The sequence below is a fragment of the Hyla sarda genome, chromosome 8, assembly GCF_029499605.1.
Source record: "Hyla sarda isolate aHylSar1 chromosome 8, aHylSar1.hap1, whole genome shotgun sequence".
NCBI classification, from domain to species: domain Eukaryota; kingdom Metazoa; phylum Chordata; class Amphibia; order Anura; family Hylidae; genus Hyla; species Hyla sarda.
This window is the reverse complement of record NC_079196.1, coordinates 116067917-116090718: the sequence shown is the minus strand read 5'-3', so window position 1 is coordinate 116090718 and position 22802 is coordinate 116067917. Positions and strand designations below refer to the sequence as shown.

The 22802-nt window shown below is 43.4% G+C and overlaps 13 pseudogenes; all 13 read right to left on the bottom strand.

Annotated features, from left to right (window-relative positions):
* Nucleotides 1-1446: 1446 nt before the first annotated feature.
* Nucleotides 1447-1710, bottom strand: LOC130287010 (U2 spliceosomal RNA; annotated as a pseudogene).
* Nucleotides 1711-3180: 1470 nt separating this feature from the next.
* On the bottom strand, nucleotides 3181-3444 carry LOC130287009 (U2 spliceosomal RNA; annotated as a pseudogene).
* A 1486-nt stretch (nucleotides 3445-4930) lies between these two features.
* LOC130288067 (U2 spliceosomal RNA) lies at nucleotides 4931-5195 on the bottom strand (annotated as a pseudogene).
* Nucleotides 5196-6686: 1491 nt separating this feature from the next.
* Nucleotides 6687-6951, bottom strand: LOC130288066 (U2 spliceosomal RNA; annotated as a pseudogene).
* A 1479-nt stretch (nucleotides 6952-8430) lies between these two features.
* Nucleotides 8431-8694, bottom strand: LOC130287008 (U2 spliceosomal RNA; annotated as a pseudogene).
* A 1483-nt stretch (nucleotides 8695-10177) lies between these two features.
* Nucleotides 10178-10441, bottom strand: LOC130287007 (U2 spliceosomal RNA; annotated as a pseudogene).
* A 1471-nt stretch (nucleotides 10442-11912) lies between these two features.
* On the bottom strand, nucleotides 11913-12176 carry LOC130287006 (U2 spliceosomal RNA; annotated as a pseudogene).
* A 1491-nt stretch (nucleotides 12177-13667) lies between these two features.
* Nucleotides 13668-13931, bottom strand: LOC130290194 (U2 spliceosomal RNA; annotated as a pseudogene).
* A 1474-nt stretch (nucleotides 13932-15405) lies between these two features.
* Nucleotides 15406-15669, bottom strand: LOC130287005 (U2 spliceosomal RNA; annotated as a pseudogene).
* A 1486-nt stretch (nucleotides 15670-17155) lies between these two features.
* On the bottom strand, nucleotides 17156-17419 carry LOC130287003 (U2 spliceosomal RNA; annotated as a pseudogene).
* Nucleotides 17420-18892: 1473 nt separating this feature from the next.
* LOC130287002 (U2 spliceosomal RNA) lies at nucleotides 18893-19156 on the bottom strand (annotated as a pseudogene).
* A 1483-nt stretch (nucleotides 19157-20639) lies between these two features.
* LOC130287001 (U2 spliceosomal RNA) lies at nucleotides 20640-20903 on the bottom strand (annotated as a pseudogene).
* Nucleotides 20904-22385: 1482 nt separating this feature from the next.
* Nucleotides 22386-22649, bottom strand: LOC130287000 (U2 spliceosomal RNA; annotated as a pseudogene).
* Nucleotides 22650-22802: the final 153 nt, after the last annotated feature.

Genomic DNA, 22802 nt, shown 5'->3' with positions numbered 1-22802 from the left:
GACCCAACCATGTCCCCTTCATGAGCACTCACATTACTCATAGGAATGGAAGGAAGGCTGGCAGCCAACCAGCCTCCCATACACTTTCTGGGTGGGTGGCAGTCAGCCACCCATACATACATACAGCACAGGCTAAACCCACATCATCACTTAAAAAAAGGACAGGCGACCATTGCACTCTGATGGAGCATTTAGCAATGCAATCCATAGCCTGGCTTTTGCCTGAACCCCCATCACTCCTCCTCTTGCATATAAGACAATATTTCAGATCTGCATATGAAAACAACACGCCTACCTTTGTTGCACATAGCTGCCTGCCTGTCTCTAGTTACCCCACTGGCTGTAGCTGCGTCCCTTCCGACATGGAATAACACCAACTGTAACGATAAACTGAAAATTAACAGTATAAACCTGCATCATTTTGGACTCTGGTATTTGCTGAATCCGGGTGACCTGACAATCGATGGTGGTGCCGCTGGTGATTCTGGCCTTCTTGGAATCTGTTGGGCCTATGTGTTAGCTCACACATCACTTGGGTATCCATGGTAACTACCACAACATGGTCATCTGCAGTTTACATCTAGCCCGTGGCATTGAATGGCATTTTAAAAGTGCTAAGGGTCCTGGTGCAATAATCCTCCCATGAGGATCAGCCTCAACGGCTTTGTAGATTGCACTCATGTCAGCAACTCCATATACATTTTTTTTTCTTCATGCTTCTTTCTTCATCCTTTTTTCTTTCTGTCATTCAGACTTTCATTCATTCGATCTCTCTCACTCACTTGCTTTAACTCATTTGTTCTCACTCACTCACTCACTCACTCACTCACTCATTCACTCTCACTCACTCTCACTCTCTCACTCACTCGCTCACTAAGTCAGTCTCTCTCTCTCTCTCTCTTTTTCTTTTTATATATATTTTTTTCCGTCTTCTTCTTCTTCTTCTTCTTCTTCAGACCCTGTCATAGCACTAATGCCTTTCCAATACCACCAGCAGATGGAGACACTCCATTGCAACATTGGTTGTGAGCAGCAGTTTCTAAAAACAAATGCCTCATGGCGGATTTCCCATCCATCAATGGATGGTAAATTTTGTTTTTATCATTCACTGACCACAGAAACCAATGCATGGTCAAGCAACAGCAATGACACACCCTTGTGTATAGGCATGAGACCCTCATGTCATTTAACAGGATTCAGCACCACCCACAAGACAGCTACCTGTCATGTCATGTCAAACCTGCACAGGTGTGCTAGATTATTATTATTTAGTTTTATTTTATTTTTTTACACCAATCAGTGTGCAAACATGGTCATTAAAACGCTAAATGAATAGACGTTCATAAACCAGTCAGTGCAACTCATCATTTTGGTCTCCAATTCTCAAACTCAAATTCTCACCCACGGAGGATTAAATGAGAATCTTTCTTGTTTAACACTGGAATGGGGTGGTGCACTGTTCACTACCCGAAGATACTGCCACATCGGGTCAATGCATAGGGCGACAGAAGCAAGCTTCCAAATCAGCTCCCTTTCTCAAAAATCCATTTAATTTATGGTCCCCAGATAGGGAACGTATGTATCAGTATGTGCTCACAAGTCACCCAAGTGCAAGTATTCACACAAAAAAAAACGTGCCTCAGGATGCGATCTGTCGCAAGATCCTTTCTTTTTTTACACTTGATCTAAGCCAAAAGGCCTAGAGGGGATAACCGGGAAAGGGGTGGACCCAACCATGTCCCCTTCATGAGCACTCACATTACTCATAGGAATGGAAGGAAGGCTGGCAGCCAACCAGCCTCCCATACACTTTCTGGGTGGGTGGCAGTCAGCCACCCATACATACATACAGCACAGGCTAAACCCACATCATCACTTAAAAAAAGGACAGGCGACCATTGCACTCTGATGGAGCATTTAGCAATGCAATCCATAGCCTGGCTTTTGCCTGAACCCCCATCACTCCTCCTCTTGCATATAAGACAATATTTCAGATCTGCATATGAAAACAACACGCCTACCTTTGTTGCACATAGCTGCCTGCCTGTCTCTAGTTACCCCACTGGCTGTAGCTGCGTCCCTTCCGACATGGAATAACACCAACTGTAACGATAAACTGAAAATTAACAGTATAAACCTGCATCATTTTGGACTCTGGTATTTGCTGAATCCGGGTGACCTGACAATCGATGGTGGTGCCGCTGGTGATTCTGGCCTTCTTGGAATCTGTTGGGCCTATGTGTTAGCTCACACATCACTTGGGTATCCATGGTAACTACCACAACATGGTCATCTGCAGTTTACATCTAGCCCGTGGCATTGAATGGCATTTTAAAAGTGCTAAGGGTCCTGGTGCAATAATCCTCCCATGAGGATCAGCCTCAACGGCTTTGTAGATTGCACTCATGTCAGCAACTCCATATACATTTTTTTTTCTTCATGCTTCTTTCTTCATCCTTTTTTCTTTCTGTCATTCAGACTTTCATTCATTCGATCTCTCTCACTCACTTGCTTTAACTCATTTGTTCTCACTCACTCACTCACTCACTCAATCACTCACTCACTCATTCACTCTCACTCACTCTCACTCTCTCACTCACTCGCTCACTAAGTCAGTCTCTCTCTCTCTCTCTCTTTTTCTTTTTATATATATTTTTTTCCGTCTTCTTCTTCTTCTTCTTCTTCTTCAGACCCTGTCATAGCACTAATGCCTTTCCAATACCACCAGCAGATGGAGACACTCCATTGCAACATTGGTTGTGAGCAGCAGTTTCTAAAAACAAATGCCTCATGGCGGATATCCCATCCATCAATGGATGGTAAATTTTGTTTTTATCATTCACTGACCACAGAAACCAATGCATGGTCAAGCAACAGCAATGACACACCCTTGTGTATAGGCATGAGACCCTCATGTCATTTAACAGGATTCAGCACCACCCACAAGACAGCTACCTGTCATGTCATGTCAAACCTGCACAGGTGTGCTAGATTATTATTATTTAGTTTTATTTTATTTTTTTACACCAATCAGTGTGCAAACATGGTCATTAAAACGCTAAATGAATAGACGTTCATAAACCAGTCAGTGCAACTCATCATTTTGGTCTCCAATTCTCAAACTCAAATTCTCACCCACGGAGGATTAAATGAGAATCTTTCTTGTTTAACACTGGAATGGGGTGGTGCACTGTTCACTACCCGAAGATACTGCCACATCGGGTCAATGCATAGGGCGACAGAAGCAAGCTTCCAAATCAGCTCCCTTTCTCAAAAATCCATTTAATTTATGGTCCCCAGATAGGGAACGTATGTATCAGTATGTGCTCACAAGTCACCCAAGTGCAAGTATTCACACAAAAAAAAACGTGCCTCAGGATGCGATCTGTCGCAAGATCCTTTCTTTTTTTACACTTGATCTAAGCCAAAAGGCCTAGAGGGGATAACCGGGAAAGGGGTGGACCCAACCATGTCCCCTTCATGAGCACTCACATTACTCATAGGAATGGAAGGAAGGCTGGCAGCCAACCAGCCTCCCATACACTTTCTGGGTGGGTGGCAGTCAGCCACCCATACATACATACAGCACAGGCTAAACCCACATCATCACTTAAAAAAAGGACAGGCGACCATTGCACTCTGATGGAGCATTTAGCAATGCAATCCATAGCCTGGCTTTTGCCTGAACCCCCATCACTCCTCCTCTTGCATATAAGACAATATTTCAGATCTGCATATGAAAACAACACGCCTACCTTTGTTGCACATAGCTGCCTGCCTGTCTCTAGTTACCCCACTGGCTGTAGCTGCGTCCCTTCCGACATGGAATAACACCAACTGTAACGATAAACTGAAAATTAACAGTATAAACCTGCATCATTTTGGACTCTGGTATTTGCTGAATCCGGGTGACCTGACAATCGATGGTGGTGCCGCTGGTGATTCTGGCCTTCTTGGAATCTGTTGGGCCTATGTGTTAGCTCACACATCACTTGGGTATCCATGGTAACTACCACAACATGGTCATCTGCAGTTTACATCTAGCCCGTGGCATTGAATGGCATTTTAAAAGTGCTAAGGGTCCTGGTGCAATAATCCTCCCATGAGGATCAGCCTCAACGGCTTTGTAGATTGCACTCATGTCAGCAACTCCATATACATTTTTTTTTCTTCATGCTTCTTTCTTCATCCTTTTTTCTTTCTGTCATTCAGACTTTCATTCATTCGATCTCTCTCACTCACTTGCTTTAACTCATTTGTTCTCACTCACTCACTCACTCACTCACTCAATCACTCACTCACTCATTCACTCTCACTCACTCTCACTCTCTCACTCACTCGCTCACTAAGTCAGTCTCTCTCTCTCTCTCTCTTTTTCTTTTTATATATATTTTTTTCCGTCTTCTTCTTCTTCTTCTTCTTCTTCTTCTTCTTCTTCAGACCCTGTCATAGCACTAATGCCTTTCCAATACCACCAGCAGATGGAGACACTCCATTGCAACATTGGTTGTGAGCAGCAGTTTCTAAAAACAAATGCCTCATGGCGGATTTCCCATCCATCAATGGATGGTAAATTTTGTTTTTATCATTCACTGACCACAGAAACCAATGCATGGTCAAGCAACAGCAATGACACACCCTTGTGTATAGGCATGAGACCCTCATGTCATTTAACAGGATTCAGCACCACCCACAAGACAGCTACCTGTCATGTCATGTCAAACCTGCACAGGTGTGCTAGATTATTATTATTTAGTTTTATTTTATTTTTTTACACCAATCAGTGTGCAAACATGGTCATTAAAACGCTAAATGAATAGACGTTCATAAACCAGTCAGTGCAACTCATCATTTTGGTCTCCAATTCTCAAACTCAAATTCTCACCCACGGAGGATTAAATGAGAATCTTTCTTGTTTAACACTGGAATGGGGTGGTGCACTGTTCACTACCCGAAGATACTGCCACATCGGGTCAATGCATAGGGCGACAGAAGCAAGCTTCCAAATCAGCTCCCTTTCTCAAAAATCCATTTAATTTATGGTCCCCAGATAGGGAACGTATGTATCAGTATGTGCTCACAAGTCACCCAAGTGCAAGTATTCACACAAAAAAAAAACGTGCCTCAGGATGCGATCTGTCGCAAGATCCTTTCTTTTTTTACACTTGATCTAAGCCAAAAGGCCTAGAGGGGATAACCGGGAAAGGGGTGGACCCAACCATGTCCCCTTCATGAGCACTCACATTACTCATAGGAATGGAAGGAAGGCTGGCAGCCAACCAGCCTCCCATACACTTTCTGGGTGGGTGGCAGTCAGCCACCCATACATACATACAGCACAGGCTAAACCCACATCATCACTTAAAAAAAGGACAGGCGACCATTGCACTCTGATGGAGCATTTAGCAATGCAATCTATAGCCTGGCTTTTGCCTGAACCCCCATCACTCCTCCTCTTGCATATAAGACAATATTTCAGATCTGCATATGAAAACAACACGCCTACCTTTGTTGCACATAGCTGCCTGCCTGTCTCTAGTTACCCCACTGGCTGTAGCTGCGTCCCTTCCGACATGGAATAACACCAACTGTAACGATAAACTGAAAATTAACAGTATAAACCTGCATCATTTTGGACTCTGGTATTTGCTGAATCCGGGTGACCTGACAATCGATGGTGGTGCCGCTGGTGATTCTGGCCTTCTTGGAATCTGTTGGGCCTATGTGTTAGCTCACACATCACTTGGGTATCCATGGTAACTACCACAACATGGTCATCTGCAGTTTACATCTAGCCCGTGGCATTGAATGGCATTTTAAAAGTGCTAAGGGTCCTGGTGCAATAATCCTCCCATGAGGATCAGCCTCAACGGCTTTGTGGATTGCACTCATGTCAGCAACTCCATATACATTTTTTTTTCTTCATGCTTCTTTCTTCATCCTTTTTTCTTTCTGTCATTCAGACTTTCATTCATTCGATCTCTCTCACTCACTTGCTTTAACTCATTTGTTCTCACTCACTCACTCACTCACTCAATCACTCACTCACTCATTCACTCTCACTCACTCTCACTCTCTCACTCACTCGCTCACTAAGTCAGTCTCTCTCTCTCTCTCTCTTTTTCTTTTTATATATATTTTTTTCCGTCTTCTTCTTCTTCTTCTTCTTCTTCTTCTTCTTCTTCTTCTTCTTCAGACCCTGTCATAGCACTAATGCCTTTCCAATACCACCAGCAGATGGAGACACTCCATTGCAACATTGGTTGTGAGCAGCAGTTTCTAAAAACAAATGCCTCATGGCGGATTTCCCATCCATCAATGGATGGTAAATTTTGTTTTTATCATTCACTGACCACAGAAACCAATGCATGGTCAAGCAACAGCAATGACACACCCTTGTGTATAGGCATGAGACCCTCATGTCATTTAACAGGATTCAGCACCACCCACAAGACAGCTACCTGTCATGTCATGTCAAACCTGCACAGGTGTGCTAGATTATTATTATTTAGTTTTATTTTATTTTTTTACACCAATCAGTGTGCAAACATGGTCATTAAAACGCTAAATGAATAGACGTTCATAAACCAGTCAGTGCAACTCATCATTTTGGTCTCCAATTCTCAAACTCAAATTCTCACCCACGGAGGATTAAATGAGAATCTTTCTTGTTTAACACTGGAATGGGGTGGTGCACTGTTCACTACCCGAAGATACTGCCACATCGGGTCAATGCATAGGGCGACAGAAGCAAGCTTCCAAATCAGCTCCCTTTCTCAAAAATCCATTTAATTTATGGTCCCCAGATAGGGAACGTATGTATCAGTATGTGCTCACAAGTCACCCAAGTGCAAGTATTCACACAAAAAAAAAACGTGCCTCAGGATGCGATCTGTCGCAAGATCCTTTCTTTTTTTACACTTGATCTAAGCCAAAAGGCCTAGAGGGGATAACCGGGAAAGGGGTGGACCCAACCATGTCCCCTTCATGAGCACTCACATTACTCATAGGAATGGAAGGAAGGCTGGCAGCCAACCAGCCTCCCATACACTTTCTGGGTGGGTGGCAGTCAGCCACCCATACATACATACAGCACAGGCTAAACCCACATCATCACTTAAAAAAAGGACAGGCGACCATTGCACTCTGATGGAGCATTTAGCAATGCAATCCATAGCCTGGCTTTTGCCTGAACCCCCATCACTCCTCCTCTTGCATATAAGACAATATTTCAGATCTGCATATGAAAACAACACGCCTACCTTTGTTGCACATAGCTGCCTGCCTGTCTCTAGTTACCCCACTGGCTGTAGCTGCGTCCCTTCCGACATGGAATAACACCAACTGTAACGATAAACTGAAAATTAACAGTATAAACCTGCATCATTTTGGACTCTGGTATTTGCTGAATCCGGGTGACCTGACAATCGATGGTGGTGCCGCTGGTGATTCTGGCCTTCTTGGAATCTGTTGGGCCTATGTGTTAGCTCACACATCACTTGGGTATCCATGGTAACTACCACAACATGGTCATCTGCAGTTTACATCTAGCCCGTGGCATTGAATGGCATTTTAAAAGTGCTAAGGGTCCTGGTGCAATAATCCTCCCATGAGGATCAGCCTCAACGGCTTTGTAGATTGCACTCATGTCAGCAACTCCATATACATTTTTTTTTCTTCATGCTTCTTTCTTCATCCTTTTTTCTTTCTGTCATTCAGACTTTCATTCATTCGATCTCTCTCACTCACTTGCTTTAACTCATTTGTTCTCACTCACTCACTCACTCACTCAATCACTCACTCACTCATTCACTCTCACTCACTCTCACTCTCTCACTCACTCGCTCACTAAGTCAGTCTCTCTCTCTCTCTCTCTTTTTCTTTTTATATATATTTTTTTCCGTCTTCTTCTTCTTCTTCTTCTTCTTCTTCTTCTTCAGACCCTGTCATAGCACTAATGCCTTTCCAATACCACCAGCAGATGGAGACACTCCATTGCAACATTGGTTGTGAGCAGCAGTTTCTAAAAACAAATGCCTCATGGCGGATTTCCCATCCATCAATGGATGGTAAATTTTGTTTTTATCATTCACTGACCACAGAAACCAATGCATGGTCAAGCAACAGCAATGACACACCCTTGTGTATAGGCATGAGACCCTCATGTCATTTAACAGGATTCAGCACCACCCACAAGACAGCTACCTGTCATGTCATGTCAAACCTGCACAGGTGTGCTAGATTATTATTATTTAGTTTTATTTTATTTTTTTACACCAATCAGTGTGCAAACATGGTCATTAAAACGCTAAATGAATAGACGTTCATAAACCAGTCAGTGCAACTCATCATTTTGGTCTCCAATTCTCAAACTCAAATTCTCACCCACGGAGGATTAAATGAGAATCTTTCTTGTTTAACACTGGAATGGGGTGGTGCACTGTTCACTACCCGAAGATACTGCCACATCGGGTCAATGCATAGGGCGACAGAAGCAAGCTTCCAAATCAGCTCCCTTTCTCAAAAATCCATTTAATTTATGGTCCCCAGATAGGGAACGTATGTATCAGTATGTGCTCACAAGTCACCCAAGTGCAAGTATTCACACAAAAAAAAACGTGCCTCAGGATGCGATCTGTCGCAAGATCCTTTCTTTTTTTACACTTGATCTAAGCCAAAAGGCCTAGAGGGGATAACCGGGAAAGGGGTGGACCCAACCATGTCTCCTTCATGAGCACTCACATTACTCATAGGAATGGAAGGAAGGCTGGCAGCCAACCAGCCTCCCATACACTTTCTGGGTGGGTGGCAGTCAGCCACCCATACATACATACAGCACAGGCTAAACCCACATCATCACTTAAAAAAAGGACAGGCGACCATTGCACTCTGATGGAGCATTTAGCAATGCAATCCATAGCCTGGCTTTTGCCTGAACCCCCATCACTCCTCCTCTTGCATATAAGACAATATTTCAGATCTGCATATGAAAACAACACGCCTACCTTTGTTGCACATAGCTGCCTGCCTGTCTCTAGTTACCCCACTGGCTGTAGCTGCGTCCCTTCCGACATGGAATAACACCAACTGTAACGATAAACTGAAAATTAACAGTATAAACCTGCATCATTTTGGACTCTGGTATTTGCTGAATCCGGGTGACCTGACAATCGATGGTGGTGCCGCTGGTGATTCTGGCCTTCTTGGAATCTGTTGGGCCTATGTGTTAGCTCACACATCACTTGGGTATCCATGGTAACTACCACAACATGGTCATCTGCAGTTTACATCTAGCCCGTGGCATTGAATGGCATTTTAAAAGTGCTAAGGGTCCTGGTGCAATAATCCTCCCATGAGGATCAGCCTCAACGGCTTTGTAGATTGCACTCATGTCAGCAACTCCATATACATTTTTTTTTCTTCATGCTTCTTTCTTCATCCTTTTTTCTTTCTGTCATTCAGACTTTCATTCATTCGATCTCTCTCACTCACTTGCTTTAACTCATTTGTTCTCACTCACTCACTCACTCACTCACTCAATCACTCACTCACTCATTCACTCTCACTCACTCTCACTCTCTCACTCACTCGCTCACTAAGTCAGTCTCTCTCTCTCTCTCTCTTTTTCTTTTTATATATATTTTTTTCCGTCTTCTTCTTCTTCTTCTTCTTCTTCTTCTTCTTCAGACCCTGTCATAGCACTAATGCCTTTCCAATACCACCAGCAGATGGAGACACTCCATTGCAACATTGGTTGTGAGCAGCAGTTTCTAAAAACAAATGCCTCATGGCGGATTTCCCATCCATCAATGGATGGTAAATTTTGTTTTTATCATTCACTGACCACAGAAACCAATGCATGGTCAAGCAACAGCAATGACACACCCTTGTGTATAGGCATGAGACCCTCATGTCATTTAACAGGATTCAGCACCACCCACAAGACAGCTACCTGTCATGTCATGTCAAACCTGCACAGGTGTGCTAGATTATTATTATTTAGTTTTATTTTATTTTTTTACACCAATCAGTGTGCAAACATGGTCATTAAAACGCTAAATGAATAGACGTTCATAAACCAGTCAGTGCAACTCATCATTTTGGTCTCCAATTCTCAAACTCAAATTCTCACCCACGGAGGATTAAATGAGAATCTTTCTTGTTTAACACTGGAATGGGGTGGTGCACTGTTCACTACCCGAAGATACTGCCACATCGGGTCAATGCATAGGGCGACAGAAGCAAGCTTCCAAATCAGCTCCCTTTCTCAAAAATCCATTTAATTTATGGTCCCCAGATAGGGAACGTATGTATCAGTATGTGCTCACAAGTCACCCAAGTGCAAGTATTCACACAAAAAAAAACGTGCCTCAGGATGCGATCTGTCGCAAGATCCTTTCTTTTTTTACACTTGATCTAAGCCAAAAGGCCTAGAGGGGATAACCGGGAAAGGGGTGGACCCAACCATGTCCCCTTCATGAGCACTCACATTACTCATAGGAATGGAAGGAAGGCTGGCAGCCAACCAGCCTCCCATACACTTTCTGGGTGGGTGGCAGTCAGCCACCCATACATACATACAGCACAGGCTAAACCCACATCATCACTTAAAAAAAGGACAGGCGACCATTGCACTCTGATGGAGCATTTAGCAATGCAATCCATAGCCTGGCTTTTGCCTGAACCCCCATCACTCCTCCTCTTGCATATAAGACAATATTTCAGATCTGCATATGAAAACAACACGCCTACCTTTGTTGCACATAGCTGCCTGCCTGTCTCTAGTTACCCCACTGGCTGTAGCTGCGTCCCTTCCGACATGGAATAACACCAACTGTAACGATAAACTGAAAATTAACAGTATAAACCTGCATCATTTTGGACTCTGGTATTTGCTGAATCCGGGTGACCTGACAATCGATGGTGGTGCCGCTGGTGATTCTGGCCTTCTTGGAATCTGTTGGGCCTATGTGTTAGCTCACACATCACTTGGGTATCCATGGTAACTACCACAACATGGTCATCTGCAGTTTACATCTAGCCCGTGGCATTGAATGGCATTTTAAAAGTGCTAAGGGTCCTGGTGCAATAATCCTCCCATGAGGATCAGCCTCAACGGCTTTGTAGATTGCACTCATGTCAGCAACTCCATATACATTTTTTTTCTTCATGCTTCTTTCTTCATCCTTTTTTCTTTCTGTCATTCAGACTTTCATTCATTCGATCTCTCTCACTCACTTGCTTTAACTCATTTGTTCTCACTCACTCACTCACTCACTCACTCAATCACTCACTCACTCATTCACTCTCACTCACTCTCACTCACTCGCTCACTAAGTCAGTCTCTCTCTCTCTCTCTCTTTTTCTTTTTATATATATTTTTTTCCGTCTTCTTCTTCTTCTTCTTCTTCTTCTTCTTCAGACCCTGTCATAGCACTAATGCCTTTCCAATACCACCAGCAGATGGAGACACTCCATTGCAACATTGGTTGTGAGCAGCAGTTTCGAAAAACAAATGCCTCATGGCGGATTTCCCATCCATCAATGGATGGTAAATTTTGTTTTTATCATTCACTGACCACAGAAACCAATGCATGGTCAAGCAACAGCAATGACACACCCTTGTGTATAGGCATGAGACCCTCATGTCATTTAACAGGATTCAGCACCACCCACAAGACAGCTACCTGTCATGTCATGTCAAACCTGCACAGGTGTGCTAGATTATTATTATTTAGTTTTATTTTATTTTTTTACACCAATCAGTGTGCAAACATGGTCATTAAAACGCTAAATGAATAGACGTTCATAAACCAGTCAGTGCAACTCATCATTTTGGTCTCCAATTCTCAAACTCAAATTCTCACCCACGGAGGATTAAATGAGAATCTTTCTTGTTTAACACTGGAATGGGGTGGTGCACTGTTCACTACCCGAAGATACTGCCACATCGGGTCAATGCATAGGGCGACAGAAGCAAGCTTCCAAATCAGCTCCCTTTCTCAAAAATCCATTTAATTTATGGTCCCCAGATAGGGAACGTATGTATCAGTATGTGCTCACAAGTCACCCAAGTGCAAGTATTCACACAAAAAAAAACGTGCCTCAGGATGCGATCTGTCGCAAGATCCTTTCTTTTTTTACACTTGATCTAAGCCAAAAGGCCTAGAGGGGATAACCGGGAAAGGGGTGGACCCAACCATGTCCCCTTCATGAGCACTCACATTACTCATAGGAATGGAAGGAAGGCTGGCAGCCAACCAGCCTCCCATACACTTTCTGGGTGGGTGGCAGTCAGCCACCCATACATACATACAGCACAGGCTAAACCCACATCATCACTTAAAAAAAGGACAGGCGACCATTGCACTCTGATGGAGCATTTAGCAATGCAATCCATAGCCTGGCTTTTGCCTGAACCCCCATCACTCCTCCTCTTGCATATAAGACAATATTTCAGATCTGCATATGAAAACAACACGCCTACCTTTGTTGCACATAGCTGCCTGCCTGTCTCTAGTTACCCCACTGGCTGTAGCTGCGTCCCTTCCGACATGGAATAACACCAACTGTAACGATAAACTGAAAATTAACAGTATAAACCTGCATCATTTTGGACTCTGGTATTTGCTGAATCCGGGTGACCTGACAATCGATGGTGGTGCCGCTGGTGATTCTGGCCTTCTTGGAATCTGTTGGGCCTATGTGTTAGCTCACACATCACTTGGGTATCCATGGTAACTACCACAACATGGTCATCTGCAGTTTACATCTAGCCCGTGGCATTGAATGGCATTTTAAAAGTGCTAAGGGTCCTGGTGCAATAATCCTCCCATGAGGATCAGCCTCAACGGCTTTGTAGATTGCACTCATGTCAGCAACTCCATATACATTTTTTTTTCTTCATGCTTCTTTCTTCATCCTTTTTTCTTTCTGTCATTCAGACTTTCATTCATTCGATCTCTCTCACTCACTTGCTTTAACTCATTTGTTCTCACTCACTCACTCACTCACTCAATCACTCACTCACTCATTCACTCTCACTCACTCTCACTCTCTCACTCACTCGCTCACTAAGTCAGTCTCTCTCTCTCTCTCTCTTTTTCTTTTTATATATATTTTTTTCCGTCTTCTTCTTCTTCTTCTTCTTCTTCTTCTTCTTCTTCTTCTTCTTCAGACCCTGTCATAGCACTAATGCCTTTCCAATACCACCAGCAGATGGAGACACTCCATTGCAACATTGGTTGTGAGCAGCAGTTTCTAAAAACAAATGCCTCATGGCGGATTTCCCATCCATCAATGGATGGTAAATTTTGTTTTTATCATTCACTGACCACAGAAACCAATGCATGGTCAAGCAACAGCAATGACACACCCTTGTGTATAGGCATGAGACCCTCATGTCATTTAACAGGATTCAGCACCACCCACAAGACAGCTACCTGTCATGTCATGTCAAACCTGCACAGGTGTGCTAGATTATTATTATTTAGTTTTATTTTATTTTTTTACACCAATCAGTGTGCAAACATGGTCATTAAAACGCTAAATGAATAGACGTTCATAAACCAGTCAGTGCAACTCATCATTTTGGTCTCCAATTCTCAAACTCAAATTCTCACCCACGGAGGATTAAATGAGAATCTTTCTTGTTTAACACTGGAATGGGGTGGTGCACTGTTCACTACCCGAAGATACTGCCACATCGGGTCAATGCATAGGGCGACAGAAGCAAGCTTCCAAATCAGCTCCCTTTCTCAAAAATCCATTTAATTTATGGTCCCCAGATAGGGAACGTATGTATCAGTATGTGCTCACAAGTCACCCAAGTGCAAGTATTCACACAAAAAAAAACGTGCCTCAGGATGCAATCTGTCGCAAGATCCTTTCTTTTTTTACACTTGATCTAAGCCAAAAGGCCTAGAGGGGATAACCGGGAAAGGGGTGGACCCAACCATGTCCCCTTCATGAGCACTCACATTACTCATAGGAATGGAAGGAAGGCTGGCAGCCAACCAGCCTCCCATACACTTTCTGGGTGGGTGGCAGTCAGCCACCCATACATACATACAGCACAGGCTAAACCCACATCATCACTTAAAAAAAGGACAGGCGACCATTGCACTCTGATGGAGCATTTAGCAATGCAATCCATAGCCTGGCTTTTGCCTGAACCCCCATCACTCCTCCTCTTGCATATAAGACAATATTTCAGATCTGCATATGAAAACAACACGCCTACCTTTGTTGCACATAGCTGCCTGCCTGTCTCTAGTTACCCCACTGGCTGTAGCTGCGTCCCTTCCGACATGGAATAACACCAACTGTAACGATAAACTGAAAATTAACAGTATAAACCTGCATCATTTTGGACTCTGGTATTTGCTGAATCCGGGTGACCTGACAATCGATGGTGGTGCCGCTGGTGATTCTGGCCTTCTTGGAATCTGTTGGGCCTATGTGTTAGCTCACACATCACTTGGGTATCCATGGTAACTACCACAACATGGTCATCTGCAGTTTACATCTAGCCCGTGGCATTGAATGGCATTTTAAAAGTGCTAAGGGTCCTGGTGCAATAATCCTCCCATGAGGATCAGCCTCAACGGCTTTGTAGATTGCACTCATGTCAGCAACTCCATATACATTTTTTTTTCTTCATGCTTCTTTCTTCATCCTTTTTTCTTTCTGTCATTCAGACTTTCATTCATTCGATCTCTCTCACTCACTTGCTTTAACTCATTTGTTCTCACTCACTCACTCACTCACTCACTCAATCACTCACTCACTCATTCACTCTCACTCACTCTCACTCTCTCACTCACTCGCTCACTAAGTCAGTCTCTCTCTCTCTCTCTCTTTTTCTTTTTATATATATTTTTTTCCGTCTTCTTCTTCTTCTTCTTCTTCTTCAGACCCTGTCATAGCACTAATGCCTTTCCAATACCACCAGCAGATGGAGACACTCCATTGCAACATTGGTTGTGAGCAGCAGTTTCTAAAAACAAATGCCTCATGGCGGATTTCCCATCCATCAATGGATGGTAAATTTTGTTTTTATCATTCACTGACCACAGAAACCAATGCATGGTCAAGCAACAGCAATGACACACCCTTGTGTATAGGCATGAGACCCTCATGTCATTTAACAGGATTCAGCACCACCCACAAGACAGCTACCTGTCATGTCATGTCAAACCTGCACAGGTGTGCTAGATTATTATTATTTAGTTTTATTTTATTTTTTTACACCAATCAGTGTGCAAACATGGTCATTAAAACGCTAAATGAATAGACGTTCATAAACCAGTCAGTGCAACTCATCATTTTGGTCTCCAATTCTCAAACTCAAATTCTCACCCACGGAGGATTAAATGAGAATCTTTCTTGTTTAACACTGGAATGGGGTGGTGCACTGTTCACTACCCGAAGATACTGCCACATCGGGTCAATGCATAGGGCGACAGAAGCAAGCTTCCAAATCAGCTCCCTTTCTCAAAAATCCATTTAATTTATGGTCCCCAGATAGGGAACGTATGTATCAGTATGTGCTCACAAGTCACCCAAGTGCAAGTATTCACACAAAAAAAAACGTGCCTCAGGATGCGATCTGTCGCAAGATCCTTTCTTTTTTTACACTTGATCTAAGCCAAAAGGCCTAGAGGGGATAACCGGGAAAGGGGTGGACCCAACCATGTCCCCTTCATGAGCACTCACATTACTCATAGGAATGGAAGGAAGGCTGGCAGCCAACCAGCCTCCCATACACTTTCTGGGTGGGTGGCAGTCAGCCACCCATACATACATACAGCACAGGCTAAACCCACATCATCACTTAAAAAAAGGACAGGCGACCATTGCACTCTGATGGAGCATTTAGCAATGCAATCCATAGCCTGGCTTTTGCCTGAACCCCCATCACTCCTCCTCTTGCATATAAGACAATATTTCAGATCTGCATATGAAAACAACACGCCTACCTTTGTTGCACATAGCTGCCTGCCTGTCTCTAGTTACCCCACTGGCTGTAGCTGCGTCCCTTCCGACATGGAATAACACCAACTGTAACGATAAACTGAAAATTAACAGTATAAACCTGCATCATTTTGGACTCTGGTATTTGCTGAATCCGGGTGACCTGACAATCGATGGTGGTGCCGCTGGTGATTCTGGCCTTCTTGGAATCTGTTGGGCCTATGTGTTAGCTCACACATCATTTGGGTATCCATGGTAACTACCACAACATGGTCATCTGCAGTTTACATCTAGCCCGTGGCATTGAATGGCATTTTAAAAGTGCTAAGGGTCCTGGTGCAATAATCCTCCCATGAGGATCAGCCTCAACGGCTTTGTAGATTGCACTCATGTCAGCAACTCCATATACATTTTTTTTTCTTCATGCTTCTTTCTTCATCCTTTTTTCTTTCTGTCATTCAGACTTTCATTCATTCGATCTCTCTCACTCACTTGCTTTAACTCATTTGTTCTCACTCACTCACTCACTCACTCACTCAATCACTCACTCACTCATTCACTCTCACTCACTCTCACTCTCTCACTCACTCGCTCACTAAGTCAGTCTCTCTCTCTCTCTCTCTTTTTCTTTTTATATATATTTTTTTCCGTCTTCTTCTTCTTCTTCTTCTTCTTCTTCTTCTTCTTCAGACCCTGTCATAGCACTAATGCCTTTCCAATACCACCAGCAGATGGAGACACTCCATTGCAACATTGGTTGTGAGCAGCAGTTTCTAAAAACAAATGCCTCATGGCGGATTTCCCATCCATCAATGGATGGTAAATTTTGTTTTTATCATTCACTGACCACAGAAACCAATGCATGGTCAAGCAACAGCAATGACACACCCTTGTGTATAGGCATGAGACCCTCATGTCATTTAACAGGATTCAGCACCACCCACAAGACAGCTACCTGTCATGTCATGTCAAACCTGCACAGGTGTGCTAGATTATTATTATTTAGTTTTATTTTATTTTTTTACACCAATCAGTGTGCAAACATGGTCATTAAAACGCTAAATGAATAGACGTTCATAAACCAGTCAGTGCAACTCATCATTTTGGTCTCCAATTCTCAAACTCAAATTCTCACCCACGGAGGATTAAATGAGAATCTTTCTTGTTTAACACTGGAATGGGGTGGTGCACTGTTCACTACCCGAAGATACTGCCACATCGGGTCAATGCATAGGGCGACAGAAGCAAGCTTCCAAATCAGCTCCCTTTCTCAAAAATCCATTTAATTTATGGTCCCCAGATAGGGAACGTATGTATCAGTATGTGCTCACAAGTCACCCAAGTGCAAGTATTCACACAAAAAAAAACGTGCCTCAGGATGCGATCTGTCGCAAGATCCTTTCTTTTTTTACACTTGATCTAAGCCAAAAGGCCTAGAGGGGATAACCGGGAAAGGGGTGGACCCAACCATGTCCCCTTCATGAGCACTCACATTACTCATAGGAATGGAAGGAAGGCTGGCAGCCAACCAGCCTCCCATACACTTTCTGGGTGGGTGGCAGTCAGCCACCCATACATACATACAGCACAGGCTAAACCCACATCATCACTTAAAAAAAGGACAGGCGACCATTGCACTCTGATGGAGCATTTAGCAATGCAATCCATAGCCTGGCTTTTGCCTGAACCCCCATCACTCCTCCTCTTGCATATAAGACAATATTTCAGATCTGCATATGAAAACAACACGCCTACCTTTGTTGCACATAGCTGCCTGCCTGTCTCTAGTTACCCCACTGGCTGTAGCTGCGTCCCTTCCGACATGGAATAACACCAACTGTAACGATAAACTGAAAATTAACAGTATAAACCTGCATCATTTTGGACTCTGGTATTTGCTGAATCCGGGTGACCTGACAATCGATGGTGGTGCCGCTGGTGATTCTGGCCTTCTTGGAATCTGTTGGGCCTATGTGTTAGCTCACACATCACTTGGGTATCCATGGTAACTACCACAACATGGTCATCTGCAGTTTACATCTAGCCCGTGGCATTGAATGGCATTTTAAAAGTGCTAAGGGTCCTGGTGCAATAATCCTCCCATGAGGATCAGCCTCAACGGCTTTGTAGATTGCACTCATGTCAGCAACTCCATATACATTTTTTTTTCTTCATGCTTCTTTCTTCATCCTTTTTTCTTTCTGTCATTCAGACTTTCATTCATTCGATCTCTCTCACTCACTTGCTTTAACTCATTTGTTCTCACTCACTCACTCACTCACTCAATCACTCACTCACTCATTCACTCTCACTCACTCTCACTCTCTCACTCACTCGCTCACTAAGTCAGTCTCTCTCTCTCTCTCTCTTTTTCTTTTTATATATATTTTTTTCCGTCTTCTTCTTCTTCTTCTTCTTCTTCTTCAGACCCTGTCATAGCACTAATGCCTTTCCAATACCACCAGCAGATGGAGACACTCCATTGCAACATTGGTTGTGAGCAGCAGTTTCTAAAAACAAATGCCTCATGGCGGATTTCCCATCCATCAATGGATGGTAAATTTTGTTTTTATCATTCACTGACCACAGAAACCAATGCATGGTCAAGCAACAGCAATGACACACCCTTGTGTATAGGCATGAGACCCTCATGTCATTTAACAGGATTCAGCACCACCCACAAGACAGCTACCTGTCATGTCATGTCAAACCTGCACAGGTGTGCTAGATTATTATTATTTAGTTTTATTTTATTTTTTTACACCAATCAGTGTGCAAACATGGTCATTAAAACGCTAAATGAATAGACGTTCATAAACCAGTCAGTGCAACTCATCATTTTGGTCTCCAATTCTCAAACTCAAATTCTCACCCACGGAGGATTAAATGAGAATCTTTCTTGTTTAACACTGGAATGGGGTGGTGCACTGTTCACTACCCGAAGATACTGCCACATCGGGTCAATGCATAGGGCGACAGAAGCAAGCTTCCAAATCAGCTCCCTTTCTCAAAAATCCATTTAATTTATGGTCCCCAGATAGGGAACGTATGTATCAGTATGTGCTCACAAGTCACCCAAGTGCAAGTATTCACACAAAAAAAAACGTGCCTCAGGATGCGATCTGTCGCAAGATCCTTTCTTTTTTTACACTTGATCTAAGCCAAAAGGCCTAGAGGGGATAACCGGGAAAGGGGTGGACCCAACCATGTCCCCTTCATGAGAACTCACATTACTCATAGGAATGGAAGGAAGGCTGGCAGCCAACCAGCCTCCCATACACTTTCTGGGTGGGTGGCAGTCAGCCACCCATACATACATACAGCACAGGCTAAACCCACATCATCACTTAAAAAAAGGACAGGCGACCATTGCACTCTGATGGAGCATTTAGCAATGCAATCCATAGCCTGGCTTTTGCCTGAACCCCCATCACTCCTCCTCTTGCATATAAGACAATATTTCAGATCTGCATATGAAAACAACACGCCTACCTTTGTTGCACATAGCTGCCTGCCTGTCTCTAGTTACCCCACTGGCTGTAGCTGCGTCCCTTCCGACATGGAATAACACCAACTGTAACGATAAACTGAAAATTAACAGTATAAACCTGCATCATTTTGGACTCTGGTATTTGCTGAATCCGGGTGACCTGACAATCGATGGTGGTGCCGCTGGTGATTCTGGCCTTCTTGGAATCTGTTGGGCCTATGTGTTAGCTCACACATCACTTGGGTATCCATGGTAACTACCACAACATGGTCATCTGCAGTTTACATCTAGCCCGTGGCATTGAATGGCATTTTAAAAGTGCTAAGGGTCCTGGTGCAATAATCCTCCCATGAGGATCAGCCTCAACGGCTTTGTAGATTGCACTCATGTCAGCAACTCCATATACATTTTTTTTTCTTCATGCTTCTTTCTTCATCCTTTTTTCTTTCTGTCATTCAGACTTTCATTCATTCGATCTCTCTCACTCACTTGCTTTAACTCATTTGTTCTCACTCACTCACTCACTCACTCACTCAATCACTCACTCACTCATTCACTCTCACTCACTCTCACTCTCTCACTCACTCGCTCACTAAGTCAGTCTCTCTCTCTCTCTCTCTTTTTCTTTTTATATATATTTTTTTCCGTCTTCTTCTTCTTCTTCTTCTTCTTCTTCTTCTTCAGACCCTGTCATAGCACTAATGCCTTTCCAATACCACCAGCAGATGGAGACACTCCATTGCAACATTGGTTGTGAGCAGCAGTTTCTAAAAACAAATGCCTCATGGCGGATTTCCCATCCATCAATGGATGGTAAATTTTGTTTTTATCATTCACTGACCACAGAAACCAATGCATGGTCAAGCAACAGCAATGACACACCCTTGTGTATAGGCATGAGACCCTCATGTCATTTAACAGGATTCAGCACCACCCACAAGACAGCTACCTGTCATGTCATGTCAAACCTGCACAGGTGTGCTAGATTATTATTATTTAGTTTTATTTTATTTTTTTACACCAATCAGTGTGCAAACATGGTCATTAAAACGCTAAATGAATAGACGTTCATAAACCAGTCAGTGCAACTCATCATTTTGGTCTCCAATTCTCAAACTCAAATTCTCACCCACGGAGGATTAAATGAGAATCTTTCTTGTTTAACACTGGAATGGGGTGGTGCACTGTTCACTACCCGAAGATACTGCCACATCGGGTCAATGCATAGGGCGACAGAAGCAAGCTTCCAAATCAGCTCCCTTTCTCAAAAATCCATTTAATTTATGGTCCCCAGATAGGGAACGTATGTATCAGTATGTGCTCACAAGTCACCCAAGTGCAAGTATTCACACAAAAAAAAACGTGCCTCAGGATGCGATCTGTCGCAAGATCCTTTCTTTTTTTACACTTGATCTAAGCCAAAAGGCCTAGAGGGGATAACCGGGAAAGGGGTGGACCCAACCATGTCCCCTTCATGAGCACTCACATTACTCATAGGAATGGAAGGAAGGCTGGCAGCCAACCAGCCTCCCATACACTTTCTGGGTGGGTGGCAGTCAGCCACCCATACATACATACAGCACAGGCTAAACCCACATCATCACTTAAAAAAAGGACAGGCGACCATTGCACTCTGATGGAGCATTTAGCAATGCAATCCATAGCCTGGCTTTTGCCTGAACCCCCATCACTCCTCCTCTTGCATATAAGACAATATTTCAGATCTGCATATGAAAACAACACGCCTACCTTTGTTGCACATAGCTGCCTGCCTGTCTCTAGTTACCCCACTGGCTGTAGCTGCGTCCCTTCCGACATGGAATAACACCAACTGTAACGATAAACTGAAAATTAACAGTATAAACCTGCATCATTTTGGACTCTGGTATTTGCTGAATCCGGGTGACCTGACAATCGATGGTGGTGCCGCTGGTGATTCTGGCCTTCTTGGAATCTGTTGGGCCTATGTGTTAGCTCACACATCACTTGGGTATCCATGGTAACTACCACAACATGGTCATCTGCAGTTTACATCTAGCCCGTGGCATTGAATGGCATTTTAAAAGTGCTAAGGGTCCTGGTGCAATAATCCTCCCATGAGGATCAGCCTCAACGGCTTTGTAGATTGCACTCATGTCAGCAACTCCATATACATTTTTTTTTCTTCATGCTTCTTTCTTCATCCTTTTTTCTTTCTGTCATTCAGACTTTCATTCATTCGATCTCTCTCACTCACTTGCTTTAACTCATTTGTTCTCACTCACTCACTCACTCACTCAATCACTCACTCACTCATTCACTCTCACTCACTCTCACTCTCTCACTCACTCGCTCACTAAGTCAGTCTCTCTCTCTCTCTCTCTTTTTCTTTTTATATATATTTTTTTCCGTCTTCTTCTTCTTCTTCTTCTTCTTCTTCTTCTTCTTCAGACCCTGTCATAGCACTAATGCCTTTCCAATACCACCAGCAGATGGAGACACTCCATTGCAACATTGGTTGTGAGCAGCAGTTTCTAAAAACAAATGCCTCATGGCGGATTTCCCATCCATCAATGGATGGTAAATTTTGTTTTTATCATTCACTGACCACAGAAACCAATGCATGGTCAAGCAACAGCAATGACACACCCTTGTGTATAGGCATGAGACCCTCATGTCATTTAACAGGATTCAGCACCACCCACAAGACAGCTACCTGTCATGTCATGTCAAACCTGCACAGGTGTGCTAGATTATTATTATTTAGTTTTATTTTATTTTTTTACACCAATCAGTGTGCAAACATGGTCATTAAAACGCTAAATGAATAGACGTTCATAAACCAGTCAGTGCAACTCATCATTTTGGTCTCCAATTCTCAAACTCAAATTCTCACCCACGGAGGATTAAATGAGAATCTTTCTTGTTTAACACTGGAATGGGGTGGTGCACTGTTCACTACCCGAAGATACTGCCACATCGGGTCAATGCATAGGGCGACAGAAGCAAGCTTCCAAATCAGCTCCCTTTCTCAAAAATCCATTTAATTTATGGTCCCCAGATAGGGAACGTATGTATCAGTATGTGCTCACAAGTCACCCAAGTGCAAGTATTCACACAAAAAAAAACGTGCCTCAGGATGCGATCTGTCGCAAGATCCTTTCTTTTTTTACACTTGATCTAAGCCAAAAGGCCTAGAGGGGATAACCGGGAAAGGGGTGGACCCAACCATGTCCCCTTCATGAGCACTCACATTACTCATAGGAATGGAAGGAAGGCTGGCAGCCAACCAGCCTCCCATACACTTTCTGGGTGGGTGGCAGTCAGCCACCCATACATACATACAGCACAGGCTAAA